Source organism: Bombus terrestris, chromosome 7 (genome assembly GCF_910591885.1).
Source record: "Bombus terrestris chromosome 7, iyBomTerr1.2, whole genome shotgun sequence".
Taxonomy (NCBI): Eukaryota; Metazoa; Arthropoda; class Insecta; order Hymenoptera; family Apidae; genus Bombus; species Bombus terrestris.
This window is the reverse complement of record NC_063275.1, coordinates 14,577,805-14,595,543: the sequence shown is the minus strand read 5'-3', so window position 1 is coordinate 14,595,543 and position 17,739 is coordinate 14,577,805. Positions and strand designations below refer to the sequence as shown.

Here is a 17,739-nt window from a genome sequence, read left to right as displayed (position 1 = left end):
ACGTAACACTAGTACTAGTTTGACTGGACTTCATTAATTCTTAATTCCTAATACCTTTTTCGTTCATACCTTATTATGATAAGTATAATACTTGCCATTGATTTTTATCTCCGACTCTATCTATATGCATGTACATATAGACACACGAATATTCTGCAGGTGTGTTACAATATGGGAATGTGAGTACTTCCTGAGCAGTAAATCAAGTTTTCCTTGGGCAGAAAGAACGACCGGCGCAAGTGTCCGGTAGTGTTTGACTAAAGCGCGGCGGGACGCCTGGCAGGGTGAAAAGCGGCGCGAACACAGAAGCAAGAAGAGGGCGGGTCTCGTTAGTCGTTGACAGGAAGGCAAGTATAGCTCATCGCCTCGAATGGCTTTCCGGTTTCTATGAAAACCACCGGCGCAAACATGCTGTGAACGTGGTCTTGGGTCGGTCGGTGGGCGTTCGATGTTTGTCCGACGAAAAATAGGTGAACCATTGGTCGGTCGGTTCTAGAATCGCTAGACAGCCACGTGGCCTGACGGCTGGAGGGAATTCTCAAAAGAAATTCCTTCCTTCCATGTCTCTCCATCGTTCTGGCGATTTACTCGATTACGCGGATGATGATCCCTCGATTGCCCCAAGGAAAACGGATAGAGACGCGTTTGTGCGTGAAAAAAATTACATATATACGTGAAAGTATCTGATCCAATGGCATGGATGACGTGAATTGGCGAAAACGGATAACTTTTCATCAGGAAGAAATGTTCTTCTCTTGATAAACGTGCAGTGTACAAAATAATGATATTTGAGCGTGAAAAATACAGAGAAATTACAAGGGAGAGTATACGTAACGCCAACGGAAGGTACGATAGAAAATATTCTAAATGTTCGCAATTACAATCTCTAAGAAATATAAGACGCGATCGAGACGTCACGCTATCTAAATGGTATATATTCTTATCGTTAAACAGCCAGATACGCGGAATATTCGCAACTCCGTCGGTTGACGGTTAAAATATTCTCGAGCACAGCGAAACGATCGAGCATCTCCTCGAAACGATAAAGAAACGAGCGCGTAACGCTCGTCGAACGAGCTGATTTTCAATCCAAGAACGAATATCGACGATATCATCGGTACAATAGGGGATGAGGCTCTTCTTCATGGGACATCCTCAAAGAAAATAGAAAAAGGAAGGCGAAACGAGAAGCTGATATCGCAGGACTTTGGTCTCTGGTACTCTGCCAGGCCCTATTTCCCGGCGATCCAGCGAGAGTGGCGGAAGTCCAGTCTGGTAAGCCGGGGCGGGTACATAGGCTGGTAGGGTGGGAAATCTATTCTACGAACGTTTGTCATGCCTGTTATTTTACCGGTACCGCTGGCTCCTTTTTCATCCGTGACCATACGATAGTTTCTGGTTACCAACGTTTTTGGAATCGCACCGGCCAAAAAGAAATAAGCCGAGTTAAACGAGCTCGCACCAGAAGAAGAAATAGGATAACGAGGAACAAATAGCTGGATTTGGATTTTTTTAACGGACAATGAGTTTCTAGCGAGTGAAAACTTTTTAGCAAAAAAGGAAAACGATTACGGGCAAAGTGGTTCATTTGTAATTGTCTTTCGCCGAATGCAGCAGTTGGGACTGTAGTCAAAGAACGTTATTTCGACTACTGTGATGTGCAATCTCGCAATTGAATAAGAAAAATAAATGATATTAAACTTTTCTTCTGTCCTCGTACAATTTTATCGGCACTTGATTATCAAATATTTGTTTAGAAATTTTATATAACTTGGATGATATGCTACTGATATGATATTAATTTTATGTTGAATCGATATAAAAATAAGTTATGTGTCAATACTTTTTATAGTCGCTATATTTTCTCAACTAAAACCAAGAATCTCGAGGAATAGAGTAATGCGTGGTGTAAATGGCAGTCGGCGGTCCTCCAAAGAGATCCCATAGCTACGCCTTGTCCCAAATTAGTTGCAGACGTTTCATTTATAATACCGTCGCCATTATACCAGAGCCAGCACAATGCTATTGTGCGTGGAACCTCTCTCGCCCTCGGAAAGCTTGCTCGCTTCGAGAAGGACGATCCTGCATGCCGGTCCTGCATGCCTGTTCCTTGTTCGTTTCCACCGGTGTGCGTGCGTCTGCATACGACCATACGTGTGTATATACGTGTGTAACAACGAATATTGGCCGTGAAAATTTCAACGTTTGGACCGCTTTTAATCCATCGCTCGCTGCGGTGGTCCCGGACCATTAATCGCTATGAGAAGCGATTTCAACGAATGAATCATCCGGTCGAACGTTGACGGCCGACTTTTCGGCTTATGGATTTTCCGGGATGCCCGTGAAACGGATATTAGCGTGATTAGGGGATGAAGGTAGTTCTCATCGGCGGAGTTCCTGCGCCGTGGCTCGTATAAACGATCCACGCTGTTATGTGATTGGAATTTTTGTTTGAATCATAGAATCACGTGCATACAAAGCAATATAGGGATTCGTGATGCTGGAATTTTCAGAGGATACTGATCTTGAATATTTAATGCGATGAGAGTTTACGAATTCCTTTGTCCTGCATCGATATTAATATTCTAAAGAATCAATGTACAACGAGATAAAATTTCAAATTTTCAAAGATTTAATACAAATCTCAAAATTAACAGATGTTCGTTTCAGGCCGTTCCAAGGACTGGCTAATCCGAGAACGAGCGCGCAGTCGTTATCGTGGCCGCACAGCAACGCCGAATTTGCGTGACTTCTTTCAAAATTACGAGGGCAACGCGGCGCAAAATCCGCGCGATACCTCGTCGCTAATAAAACGAATCGTGCGCGCCGGGTGATTTAAATTCTGCACGTGTCCGCCGGGAGTTGAAAAAAAATCCCCACGTTTCTCCCTCCATTTTTCCCTCCGCCTTCCTCTTCCTCCACTTTTTTCGTTACGTTGCATGCAAGGTTGAGATAGTCCCGCTGCTCCATTTTTATCGCGCGGTCACCGCGGTCTGCCGTATCGGCGTACCGTTCAGGAATTCCCGGCCACGCCCCGCCATTTAAGGGCGATCTAACTTCCGGGTGGCTCCGGACAACACGTTTTTTCCACGCGTCTTCCCGCCATGACCGCACGTCCGTAAATCACACGACGAACGCTTGCGGCGAAACCACGCCTTGGGAAATCTCTTCCGACAGGCTTGCCCAATTAAAATACCCACGTTGCCAAAAAACTCCCTGGAACCCACTTATCCTCGCGCCTTCCCCCTCTTCGACGATGCCAGTGATGCGCGAACTTTGCAACAGCGTTGATAAATCTCATCCGGTCCGTGACAGATTTGCGCAAAAAAAATTCGGCAGCACGTGTGTGCTCGCATTCATATTGGCCACCGTCTTTGGAAAGGAGAAAGGCGTTTCTGAGAATCATTAATGCCGTCGAAGATGCCGGATCGTTGAATCTAATTAATCGAACGCTGCTACATACGATCGATCGCGTTCGCGCCTACACAAAGTACATTTGCAGAAGAAATTTCACATGAATGCGCTATACAAGCGAGAATTTAATTTGTGTTTTTGCAGAATTAAAATTAATTGGTCGCTCGAGGATATATTCGATAACATCCTTTTTTGGGCGAATTAAATTTTCAGAGACGCGCGCATTGCATTTGGATATTCAGTATAGAAGGTTTTCTACCCTTTTTTTTATATTTCATATATCGCCCGATAAAAATTTCATGGGAATATTCCGATACCATATCGTATGAACAAGTGTTATCGTCATACGGTATAAATTGAGAAAGTAATTTGTTTCGTTTGACTGTTAATCATCGGCGACTGTCAATATACATCGAATCGTTCGTATATTGATTTTCTGTGTTTTTTTGCAAAATTACCTGAAAAATTCACCGGCGTCCGTGTTCACGTTTTCTGTAACAGCATACACACGTTTACATACGTTCGAGTGACGAGCGAGCGGGTGTGTTCGGCGTGTGTGTTTAGAGTGTGTGTTGAATGGGTGTGGTGAATTATCTGCGGCGATAATGCGACATAAAATTTCGTTTCCTCTTGTTTGCTAAACGCGTCGCACTTTTCCCATTCTTGTTTCTGTTTTTTCGTGTTTTTTCGTGCTACGATACTACGTTTGATGAAATATATTGTGTTTATACTTGGTTAGTAGAAAAGAATTTCGACGCAGCAAAATTTGGAATTTTAATTCTACCAGGTTGGGAGATCCCAATGTACCAAAATTCTTTTGGTATATTTTTATTTAATAATAATATCGTAAAAATTATATAATACGTAGTAATTCTTTCATTCTTTTGCAGTTCTTTTTTCTCAACATTCTCTGATACAGTATGTCAATATGAATAATGATTTTAAATCTCTATTAATTGATACAGACCGGGAATTTTTTCATTTCCTTTTCTTCAAACCGATTCTCACAATCCCCGATAATTTCGTTTTCCTCGATAATTAAACAAAGTTTCGAATAATTTCGTTTCGTAAACGAGCACCAGAGGATCTCGTAAACGCATTCGATGAAAGCTTTTCAGAAAACACGGAAAATTCGCAAGTTGCCAGGGCCAGCGAACGACACGAGACAAATCGCGCGAATGGCCGTACTCGTTAATTTTCTGCCGGAAATAGGCGTGCGAAACGACGAATTTCATTAGGACACACTTCACATTTAATTCAGCATCGCCGGCTCGTTGAGGGCGCGGAATAACGACACGAGTCACGACAAGTATATTCGCGGTTGAATCCGTCGGCAACACTGGCGTTCCTCTTTTTATTCGAGCAACTTCCGGCGACCAACCACTTACGAGAGTGTCGCGTTAAAACGCTTCATTTGTATTTATCCGGGAATCCCTTTGTCACTTTTACTATCACGCGGTGAATACACGGCCGAAACCGCCTGTAATATCGGACATCAGAGGAAACCAGCCGCGTTCCAGCGGACGTTTTACACCGGCCATCGTCGTGGAATTTTCAAAGCTCCTCCCGCACCACCTCGAACAGAGTTTCACGGAATTCCTTTGATACTTTGCGAAATTAATACAGATACGTGGTTAAACTACGAGGAAAGCTGACTTTTTTTTCTATTGGAACACCGCACAAGAGGGATATAAGAAATCGATTTTTGTCAGAGCTTTCGGTTTCGGTATTATTGGACGGCTAAAGTGGAATACTTTGGTACGAAATGATTGAAAAATGAAAATCTGTTAAAAGTGGATGATAGGTTTCCCAAGTCTCGTCAAAAATCAAGGATGCAACAAATATCATAAAAGTCGACGTTCTCAAATCTTTGTAAATGGCCAAAATTAATTCGAGAATGAAGTTTTTGTAAGATGATATTGAGTATATAATTATTATAATTGTTCCAAGAGGCAATAGTACGATTCTATCCCACAATTTATTGGAAACGAAAGCTAAGAAACGCACTAATATGCACAGGAATAATTTATGATAATAGCATTCATTTGGACTTTCCCTAGAAAATTTTTACGAATGAAATCTCAGTACCGAAAAGGTTCTCGCGTTAATAATGGAAACGCCAATTTCCCTTTCACCACGAAATTGTTTTTCTACCTCAGGATCCAGCGAACGATAGGGGAATCTCGCGAAGGGGAAATCAGCCCTAACTAACCGCCGACTGGTTGGCCCTCGACTCGGAGGTCGCGATTTAAAAGCTCGCGGAGTGAGATCAACGTCGAAAAGAGAAACACGTCGACGATGGATAAAGAGGGCCGCGGCAAAAAGAAAACTATGAGAGTGGAACGGGGCAGGAAATAGATACGGAAGGAACGGCACGAAGAACGAGGTTGCCGGAGAGGGGATAAAGAAGACGATCCTCGGGAATTCAGACGCGCGATTCTTGCTTACCGAAGGATTTGCAAAGTCAGGCAGAAAATGCGACTGCCTTGGTAGGTGGCTCACTTTGAAAAAAGACACAGTCCGGATAGGTGGATGGAGGGATGGATAGAGGAAGAGGAGGAGAACGAGGGAGATGGAAGGAGGTAGAGGCGTGAGGGACGCCTGTTGGAACGCAAAAGGAGATGCACGAGGAAGAAAATCTACGAGCGCAGCGGAAGAAGAAGTTGAACTCGCAGGGGAGAGAAAGAAACGGTCGGTGGAATACGAACGGTAATCGCGGCCTCGTTGAAACCAAAAGGGAAGCGTGAAGAGTTAGGTGGGACGAGGAGAAGAACGAATGATACAATAACACCTGCAGGCGCGAGAAGAGGAGGATGCATGTATGTAAGTAACGGCTTTGAGGGAAGTACGGAAAAAGACTGGCGTCGGAGAGGGCCGAGTGACGAAAGGAAACGATCGTCGAGGAATAAAAGAACGAGCAAAAGGCGCGGACACCGCAACTGTGAAAGAGACGAGGCGAATGTGACTGGTAAGGGAAGGACGATGGGATAAGAGGTAAAAAGTGGGAGGCAACCAGCTTTTCCAGAAGGAAAGAGAGCCGCGCGAAGGCGAGAATTACGAGGCTCAGGTGCACGCGGGTACATTATTAAAAAACAGGAAACCTCATCATTTTCGCCGGCTCTCGTAAAGATATTAAATGGAGACTTTATGTTGCCGGTGTTACTCGCGTATGCCTCGTTGTTGCTCGCGCGTTCTCGCCTACCAATACACACACGTTCGTACAAATGAGTAACACTGCCGTGCATATATATAAATATATGGAAGCGTTCGTACGAATGTATCGCATGTGGTTTAGTAGTGTGGGAGTAGCAGCGTGTACGCGTAGATCGTACGGGGATTTCCGTTTCGTGTTTCACGCGACACACGTGCGCTCGCGCGCGTAATCGCGATAAGTGACGCACGCGCCGCGTGTTGTACCCTGGGACTCGCGTATAGCAACGCATACGGAGGAAGTGCATACACCGATTCCCGCACTTCCGTTCTTTGTTCACGCGCCTACTAGCCCGCGGCGGCGGCGACGGCGGCGATTTTCTACTTTATGCAACGCCACCGTCGCTCGATTATCCGAGTCAATCTACACGGCGACCCTATAGGCATATCCCTGACCGTTCAGTTTCTATTGCACGAACCACTATCTTGCGTAATATTCCCGGGTTGAATGCGAGCTTTATTCAGGAGGATACTTCATTCACAAGTTCCTACCGAATGGGGTTGGTACGAAGAAATTTAAGATTAAGGTTTTTTTCTTGTAGTCATACTTTTCATTTGCCACGTGTTTTTTCCTACTCTTCTTAAAGCAATTTTTGCACGTAGATCGCTATTTACTTGACGGATTGGTTTGCCAATTCTAGCGAATTGGGAAATTACGAGAGGTAAGTTATAGACTTCCCTCTAGCTACATTGTAAAATTTAAAAATTAACAAAATTTACGTCGAACACAATTGTCAAATGATTTATCATTTTTGCATTACAAGATTACGCTGATAATAGGACTTCCATTGTGCGAAAGGATTACATTTACAATTACATTTCAAAATAGTAGTTATTCATATAACTCGGATACTAAAGCATCAGAATACAGACTACGCATCCCTACAAAGTGCATATAAGAGTAGCGGCGGAATTTCCTGGTGGAAATTTACCCCTCTATCCCAGCCCATTCTCCCTTATTACCACTCTAACCGACCAAGAAAAAAAACCTCTCATTTCATCGGATCTCCGTATTCAACTAGAAATCCCTGGCTTGCGTTATTCCCTCAAAAATTCGTGCAAAAACCGACGGCCAACCAGCTTGGTGATACCGAACGCCTTCCGCTACACGTATCGCGCGTAAACTATCGCTTTCCAGAACGCGGCTCGATTAAATACAGGTTTCTCGTGGCGCACATGCAGCCCGCCTCGGCATCGACTCGACGCGGCAGCATGTCGTGTTCCCACCTGATGTCGTGCATACGTATGCACCCAACGGTCACGTATATACCCAACGTGCTCACCCATATATTCACATATACACTCACACAGAGGCGCCACGTGGGAGGCAGAGACCTCACAAAGAGGAGAGTCCGGCTTTGCTCGCGGAAAGTTGCTGCTAACAAGCAGGTGTTGCAGGTGCCACGAGGCTAGCCCTCTTTTCTCTCCGTTGCAACTGTTTTTGCGGACAACGCAACTGCTACTTGACCCGACTGACTGAGAGACTCGCGTTTCCACGGAAAATCCGCCAGGAATTTTCTCGACTTCTTATTCATTCCGACAGGCCACCAGCCCTGTCCTTTTAATGTTGCACGCTACTCGAGCGTACATTCGACTACACGCGCTACGTCCACCGTGAAAACATCGCGCGACGAGTATAAGAATACGAACGTCTGGTTTTGGGACGACCGCATACATTAGTGTCAGAACTGTTTCGGTGGATTGTCGTATTCCTTCGGACCCACGTCCGGTCGGAAAGGCCGCTTTTTCCTGATACGCTTATCTCGCGAGGGAGATTTTTGGATTTTACGCGGACGCTTTTCTTGTTTGAGATAAACGTCGGTGAACGAACTCGGAGTGCGAGTGTTAGTTTGTGGCGTGATCGATTTCGAAGTCGCGTATGCTTTATAGTTCTTGGATGGTAGTTTCTTACGAAAGATTTATGTTTGTGATTAACTCCTTGCTTTACTGTTCTTCTAGCAGCTACTTAAATGATCGTTAGCTATTCATTGTTGTAACATCGCATTTGAGTCGAGATATGGAAACGCTTGTTTCTTGCAGAGAAACACATTTTTTCATTTCAATTTTTAATTTCGTTGAAACTTTCCTCACACAGGATATTCCGATAACGAGACCTAGAAAAATGTTCTGCTATGAAGTTTAGATAAGTATATCATTCATAACTTTCAGGTCTTCAAGCTGTAAAACTGCAACCGAAGTTACAGCTGAAACGAAACTTTTGTTACAATAACATCTATTACAACCGTAATCTATTCTAAGATAAAGGATTAAAAAAAGCGTAAGAATAATTAAAACTACAAATCAGTTACCATTTTCCTAACCTTTCGTTTACATGCGACATTATCAAAAGAAGAGAATTCGATCGCCGCGTAAATCACAGTCGGAGGACTCAAAAATCGCATACGAATCTAAAGTTTCTCGTATACCGTTTAAGCTTGCTGCTTCGATCGAGGAAGCGAAACGACTGAGAGAGGAGCGGTAAAGCTGATCGATGCTCTTCTCGAGTCGACTGTACTTCTCGCTGCCTTTCAAAGTTCTCGTTTCTGGCTCTGTCGGAAAGTTTCGCAGCGTTTCGTTTGCTTTCCGATCCAGTCGACCCGTCGTTTCGCGGCGCGAAGGGGACCCAAAACGATACGCGACGGCTTTCTTTGCGAGCATCTAACTCGAGTGGAGAACGCAGAAGAAGAAGGAGAAGAAGAAGAAGAAGGAAAAAAAGAATGTCCACGAGGAAACGTACGAGCGACTAGACTGTTGATTTAAGCGCGGCGGAACGTCGCGAGAGATTGGTACGTTTGCATGAGTACGAACGTATTTTCGTTCCGCGGTGAAAGAACCTTCGTGACTATTTATACCGTGCACGTGAATCGTACACAGTTTTATCGCGTTTTGCCCGTTTTATGGAGCGTTTATCGCAGGATAATAAAGAGCCACTTTGAGGCATAACGCGACGGGCCTGGGACACGATGGGGTGTAGAGGGTGCGCCGAAAGTGCGCATTCTTGTAGACCATTTATTGGGCCCCATTAATGTCATGATTTCGCGAATCAGTGCCGGATATACGATTATCGAGCAACATTGTATAAAATCGTAAACCGATATTCGAATCGAATTTCTTCAAGAAACGGCAGAAGTATAACACGAGAGGAGAAAATGAGGTGCGGATGAATTGTAGAATTGTGGAACGAACGGTGTTCGAAGGAATAACGTTACACCAGTGCACGATCGAGTAAAGCTGAGTTGGATGAAACGAAGATCTTGGTTAAGTCGGAACACCCAGGTCGAGCTTTGAAGTTTAATATTCATGCTAAATACCAACTATCCAGCTGCTCCTGTTCGTTCTCAAGTTATGAACAACCCGTTACGACAATGAAACGCGACTGGCCCATGATCGTCTCGCACATCTGGCGATCATTGCCTACCAGATATTATTTTTTGCGGTGATACTTGGGATGAGAAGTTTCTTGCAATGTATCGCATCGCGTTGTCGTGTAGCCAGGATATAAAATTATCTTATACTGTTCTCAATTTCTCCAGAGAAACGTAAGAATTTCATCTTCCGTATACCACATACATAAAAATATCAATTTTCTTCGACGAGTCTAGTTAACGAAGGAACACATTTTTTCCAACTAAAATTGATTTCATAACGAGGCAATTCTATACTTCCATATAAACGTTCTATCGAACGGTTCGAGGAATCTCCCTCCGCAACGAGCGCGCAGGCCAGTAACGAATATTGCACACGCTTGGCGATCCCTCTCGTACGATCTCTCGTCGGGAACAGAAAAGTACGAACGAGCACGGTTTATTGTACCTCTCAATTTTCTCCGCGGAAATCCGAAGCTATAATCAAAGTCGCCGTCCGGATCTATGACCTTTAGCCCCGGCGGCTGACTTCGGTAACTCGCGTAGTCTAGGACAGATAATGCGGGCATACATATTGCAACGGGGATACAGTACATCGTAGGATCGTTGAAACGTGTCCTTGTCCGGTCGTACGAAGTCGAAGAATGCGAGGGAACACGCAAACTTCCCAGGTCAATGTGGCTGTCTCTCTTCTTCGCGCTTTTTACTCTATTTCCTTCGTCCTTTCTGCTCGAAAGCGTCGACGGACGATCGTTCGTATGATGACTTCCTTTATCGTCGCGTTTGATAAAACGTATTATCGTGTTGGGTGTTTGAGATTATGCTCGTCCGACATCATACATGTATGATTAGGCGATGGAAGATTGGGTGAAGTTGTCGACGTACTATATTGGAAGTGTACGTAGCACATACATGTATGGGATATGTATATGAAGTGTAGTATGATCTCGAATGATTAAAAAAAGTTGATGGCGTATAATAAAACCATACGCAACTACCACTCGTTACTACAAGAATATATATCAAACACGATTTTTCGGAGTTTTTGTTTAACCATCTTTTCTATCACATATCTATATCCTTCGATGTTATACGATAATTTATTAACTAGTAATATTAGCGAATTGATAAGTTGTGAGTTGTAATTTTCATTTGTAACAACTACCTTATGATTAGTAAAATTTCCTTCTAAAATCTCGTTTGTTTTATTTCGGAACTTGGTTAGGATTAAGCGAAAGAATTTATTACCATTGTCAATTTGTAATCAGTTAATACTATTATAATTCCTACTACGATGAGTTCGCTAGTAATTCTTCGACAAAATGCACTTTTATTTCTCTTATTGTAACGTAATGTCACATGTTTAACATTCATATTGTGTTTTAATTCCGTTTTGTTTTATGCTTAAGATCATAAAATAATCCTTTCCATTTAGTCCTTCTTCCAACACAATTACGAATAGGAAAATATTTGTCAATCCCACGAAGAAAAGCACGGAACCGTGTCTGTGTCGCTATAAATCAGTCGTGAAACAATTACGGCTAACGATAATTCAGAAAACACAATCGCGAGGGTCGGTCGCGGGGACCACGGCTGTTCGCACAGAGATCGATTCCGCCGTGAGCGAGACGGAAATTAACGCATGGTAATCGCGCGTCAATTTCGAAAATTTGATTTTACCGTCCCCCGCGCGAGGCGAGGAACGGACGCGTCGTGCCGCGTTATTTTATAATCCGTTTTATCCGATACGTTTTATCAATCGCCACGGTGTTCTTCGATTCCCCGTAAACAGACGGTCAAATGAAAATTGCTGGACTCTACTGGCCAGATTAACGAAATGATATTAACTTTGATCATCGTTGCGTGTGTACTACTACTATCGCGGAACGCATCGAAATTCTCGATTGAAACCTTCAAATGAAATTATCGTCGCTGATACCTCTGATTCTCGATAAATCCCTTCTACGTTTACCGAAGTGTACGAGGTAATGATTTTCGAGCAGCGTTCCTTCGCCTTCTTTTTTTACGAACAGACTCGACGCTACGAACGCATAGAGAAAACGCGATTTCACGAAGAACAGAGGCCAACAGAGGTGTGTGGTAGGATAGCTAGCAGGCGTGTAGCCACTAATTGCGTTGCATTAATGGCGCCCATCATCCCGCATTACGCGGTTTCGCGAATGGCGCTAAACTGATTGCACGAGACGTCTGAAAATGCACAGTCGGTTTTTATATTTTGTACTTTTTAAACGTGCAGTGTATTCTTTCAAATAAACATGTCCGACGTGACATTTTTAAACATTTTTAAAACTTTCTTCTTCCATTCTGACGTTTTCTTTAAAACCTGTTAAAATCTATCCAGTTTTTGTTCAAAATATTTGTTTCTATCTGTAACCGTTCGCCGAGCTAGCTTTTAAGGAGTTGAACTTTGGAGGAACTTTGAGTTTCAGCTCTTAACGTTGAGTTACAGCGATTAAAAAATATATACATATCTATGCGATCATTCGCGATCTTTCCTTGTAAGTCGTTTTTTGACTTCATCGTTGGTGGTTTGCTCGCGTAATTGCTACTGCCACGTTACAACACGATGCTCGACGAATCTGCAGTTTCGCTGTTGCCGTTCGCGAAGAAAAGATCGTGGTAATTAACCGTGGTTTTCTCGTCTCCATGGGATTGCACGAACATTCTGCGAATAGGTGTAAAAATATTATGTATTCATTTGTAATTTAAAAAAGCATACTAAGGGAAATACGGCAGTGTGTGTTTCCACGATTATCCTAGAAAGTCATGGAATGTTTTCAAAGAAAACGTTAGCTCCAACAAATCCGCGAAATCCGTTGCGATAAAAGATTAAAAAGTTGTGACAAAATAGAATTTCAAAATTATGAAAAATGAATTAATCTGTATACCGCAAAATATATCTCTCTATGGCAAAATACATACATGTATTCTATTAAAAAGGATACATAAATCGTAAACGTATTTTTATTACAAACATTTTTCATTCCGCCATAGACCAGACAGAGAATAGTCTGGTATCTATTTTTTTGGAATTATTATCGTTTTATATGGTAATCTATATTTTCAAATTCAAATAAGTTCCGTGGATTTTCTCAACTATAATTAGAAAGTACATAATATTCCGCTCAAAGTCCATGAATAAGGAGATCAGTTAACTCCTGAAACCATACATACGATTTTGTCGTGATAAAAGAGAGTCTGAACCATGCTTCTATCTCCACAAACCTTCCCAATATTTTAAATTTTCAATTAATCTCGGCACACCTCTTCCAAGAACAGTTGTAGATCAATTGAACGCGAATTCCACGTGTATTTCGATAATTTCAAAGTAGAAACAAAAGCAAGCGTTCGTTGTTGCTAGGATATTTATCGTTTGATCGTATCAATCGAGCACGAGGACAGACCTTTAACACGGCTCGCGTGGCCGCGTTTCCAAAACGTTATCGAAATCGTAAGACGTGGACGTCAAAGTGCGTCCCTCCTCTCTTTGGACGTTTCGCCGGCGATCGTTGTGGAAGGAGAGCCGAGTACAATCACCCAAAGTGAAACTCGTACAAATATGTACCGACTGCTCGCCTAATCTCTCGCGCCGCCCGGTAAATACTGACAGGGTGTCAATATTGAAATATCTTATCGTGGAAAGCGCCATGCATACCTGAAATATATTGGGAACGGGCCGTCGACGTGTGCTGCATGACTCACGACCCCGGAAAGATATCGCCCATCCTGTCTCCCTTCTTCCGTGTGCACGGGGCCGAGTCGAAATTCCGACAACGAACGGAGCTGGAACTCTTTTGACCTGCATTCGAAGAGGGAAAGAGAGGTCGAACGTTGGTGAACGGAAATGAGGAAAAAATAGAAGGATTCGTGACGTAGATCGATATTCCGCGAACTCGTCGACCTTTCGAAGCCGCTTCGCAATCGATTCAACGAACGTCGAGAAGCCGAACGTCGGAGTCGAAAACGAAATTCCTCAACGCTCCAACCGGGTTCCTCGAACCTCCACCACTTTTACAGAAACGAACGTATAGTATTATATATGTACGAGTGAGTTGTTCGCCGATGGGAAGTTTCATTGAATAAAAATGGCACGCTATAAAAATATTACACACCGCAAGATCGTTCCTTCCATGGTGATTTTTCAATGGATATCATCGTATGTATAATACGTCGAATCGTCGATAGAAATTTCGTTCGATAAAAATTGGTAACCGCGTATTCCAGGTTTCCTCGATTCCGCGTGAATATGAGAAATATTGTTGCCAGGTCGAGATTTGCCGAAAGCCTTCTCGAGCGCAAAAGATGGCCGAGCTACTCGCCGAGAGGAGCTTAGATGGGTAAGCTCGCGAGCTTTGCTCTGTGCCGGGAGATCGACGCTCCTGTATTTCCTATATCCCGGCCGTTCCTTCGGGGGCATAGCTTAGATCCTGGCCATCCCTCGTTAAATCCCGGGGGAACTACAACGAGAAACGGCTAGGCTACGCTGATGCCTGCCAGCACTGATGTTTTCGAAGGTATAACGTCACCATCTGCGACTAGACACGGGTAAGAATTTCAGGTAACGCTGCTCGGCCAGACCGACAGGATTATTTTTGTTTCGAAATATCCTGTTATACCAGCTTAATCTTTTGAGCAAATTATCGTTTCCTCTATTTTAAAAGGCATCGTTAAATTCATCGACACAAAATATACATATCGTACGATAAGAATAAGATTTCAAATTAGTAGAATAAGACTTGAAGATTCTTATGGCAATACAAATGATTTAAGGTACATATTTAACGTTAATGCCCGCTCGTCTAGACGAAAAATCAATATAGGGCGCCTTAATGGGACGTAAAATGGCATTATCAGATAACTAGAAGACGCTCTGTGGTTTCTCATGAAACAAAGAGAGTTCTATTTTGAACGATGATGCGACGCGACAAGTAGATAATGCCGCTAATGGTTAGACATTGTAAACACGGAACGCTGTTTCGAGAAACCGACGTAAAAAGTCGAGGACGATGCACGATTAAGGGAGGGTTTTAAAATCCAACAGATAAGAGACAACGATGACTACTTTTATCTTGTCCGAGCTAATCCCTTGGTTCGTATTTTATGTACCTTGGGACACAAAGGCGACGACAATAAGGTCATCGAACGTATCTTGCCACGATTCCGCGTATTTGTGTTCGATAAGAGGCTTCACATGCTGTACCGAACCTTCGATCACGTCGAACAATGAACAACGCTACGTGTGGAGAATTTATCGTTACAACGCTCTTTTACCCGGTAATAAATGCTTCCACGTTATATACCTGTAGAACAACGCCATTCGTTCGGAACAATAAGGTTTTTGGCAGATAAAAAGCTCGAGCGGGAACGGATTAAAAATAATTGAGGAACATTCGTCGAATTAATTACGAGACCAGTTGTAATATCATAGGTTTTTTTTCTTTTTCTCAAAGTATAGTCTGAATAATTACTCGGGAAGGAAGTTGATTGAATTGAAATTCATTTCTGGCATTGTGCCTGACATTATTCCTACGCGATATTATTTTTCCGTGTATTTATGAAGCGTATTGAAAAGGAAATGATGCACTGATATAAACGATTTTATCTCCGTCTTTCGAAATCGAAGATTCTGCTTTTAACGTTTTATCATAATGATAATTTCGTGGACACGATTTAAATTCTTGTGGAAAAGCAAAAATTACGATAGACGGAATGTTATAAAGAATATATAGCTATTTATTTCAATAAAAATAGTATTTAATAAAATTTCTAATACAATTTTTAGTAAAACTCGCAATACCGTAGGATTAAAATGAACAATGCAGCTATTCCTCGTTCACAACGAAAAATAATCAACTTCTTCTTTTCAACTCAAAAACGTCTTTTTAACGCAAAAGGATTACCAAAAATCACGCGAAACTTCGAAGAAAAACATTCAACGTCGACAAAATCCGCAACAAACCCCTTTCACCTCTACTTGGAAATTGGCCGACGAGCGAGTCAAAGAATTTAACCGCGAGGCAAAAAGGGAAAGCAACGGGGGTGAGAGAAACTTTTCGTGGGTAAATAAGACGGCTGAAGGAAATCAGCTGCGCGTATGACCAAAGCGATCTCCGCGGTTAAATGGCCGGCTTAGGCTTTGATCGGCATTAAGCTGTCAAGGGTTGCTTTTTCGAATTCCTCGTGTCGGCGTTAATCCCGTTTCAGAATGGAGCCGTCTTCAGCCTCTGTCAGATGTAGCCAGGACCCACATCCTGACCCGCCACAGGAACGTGTGTTTACGTCCCGCACTCTGTGACTCCGTTAATCCCCCAGAAGGGATCGCAAAGGGGTTGGTTCGCCATTCGAGCGTTTAGCATACTTTCCAACCGCCCCGTAGACAATCACGTTCTTACCGTTTTTCAATTGCAAAACGTGATAGGATCATGGGATTCTGACTGTGAAACCCGATTATAGATGGCTCATAATAAGATTAACATTATTATTTTTATTCTTGTTTAAATTTCTGGTGGGTTCATGAATTTTTAGACGATCTAGTCATTTATCATCCTTCAGGTAATCTGTAATCCTAATTTTTACAATCCTGAAATAATTTACAGGTGATGTGTGTAGATGTGTGTTTTTTAAATTTGTTTTTCATTTTATATTATGTTACTCTTTTATTTGTCTTTATCTTAACTCTTTTATTTTTCCCAATTCGCTTATCATAATTTTTTGTATATCTGAGTATCTTTATATTTCTAGTACAATCTTTCTATTATATTACCTATTTATCTTGATATTATATTAATGTCACGTCTCTCTCCTAACAACTACAACAGTACAATTACATCCACTCAATTAAACTAGCGGAACTTCATGGGAAATATATCCGAAAAGCGAGTGTTCAAAGCTGGAATCGTCGTTGTAAATTCTCACGTCAACAATGAGCGACGTGTCTCATATTGCAATTAGGATGTGGCTCGGTCTGCTCCCTGGCTTTGTTAATTATTCAGTAAACGATGTCTGGCGTGCGTTCTAATAATATCGTCGGTTAAATCGCTCCCGATACTGCTGGCCAACAAGCAACGGGAAAAAGAGCGCGGGAATGGTCCGAGGTAAAAAGAAGGGAAATAAAGAAAAAAAATGAGAAAGAAAAGAGAAGAAAGAAAGGGAGGAGAGGAAAATATATCGACGACAGATCGCGTTACTAACTGCTCCACGGAAATCGAGACGAAGCTGCTCAAGCGGCCGGTGGAGCACTACCCTTTCGACTTCCCAAGGGTGTACAGAAACACTCGATGAACGCTCGAGCACTTCGAGGGGTGGTGTCGGGTCGAAGGTGCTCGAGGTACCCGGGTCAGAAAATTGCTGATCGGAGAGCAATATTCCTGCTAGCTCGAGAATATGTAGACACTTTTGTTCGTGTACACGACCAATCGATAGATTGCACTAATTAAATGGTCACGTAGTTTTTCCAAAGTTTCAATCCACTCTAGCCTCGCTTTCTTTCATCCTTTGATCGATTGCACGAGGTTTGTTCCTTCTCGACAAATCGAGATTGTTGCTCGTGGTTTTCTTCGTTCTTCGATAAACGATAGAACGTAGTTACGTTAAACAGACTAGCCTTTGATAGACATCATTTCAGAAAGTAAGAAAATGAATATAAAAATCGATGTTCTTGGAGGAATGAGATTTTAATAACGATATTAATAGTAGATAATAATAATTACGATGTTGCGAATGAATCATT

At 42.6% G+C, this 17,739-nt stretch overlaps 1 long non-coding RNA gene across 1 annotated transcript; it reads left to right on the top strand.

The window, feature by feature from the left end:
* Positions 1-351: 351 nt before the first annotated feature.
* On the top strand, positions 352-1,709 carry LOC125385365. Its single transcript, XR_007224519.1, has 2 exons — positions 352-846; positions 955-1,709. It is a non-coding gene; the product is annotated as an uncharacterized LOC125385365 (long non-coding RNA).
* The last annotated feature ends 16,030 nt before the right edge of the window (positions 1,710-17,739 follow it).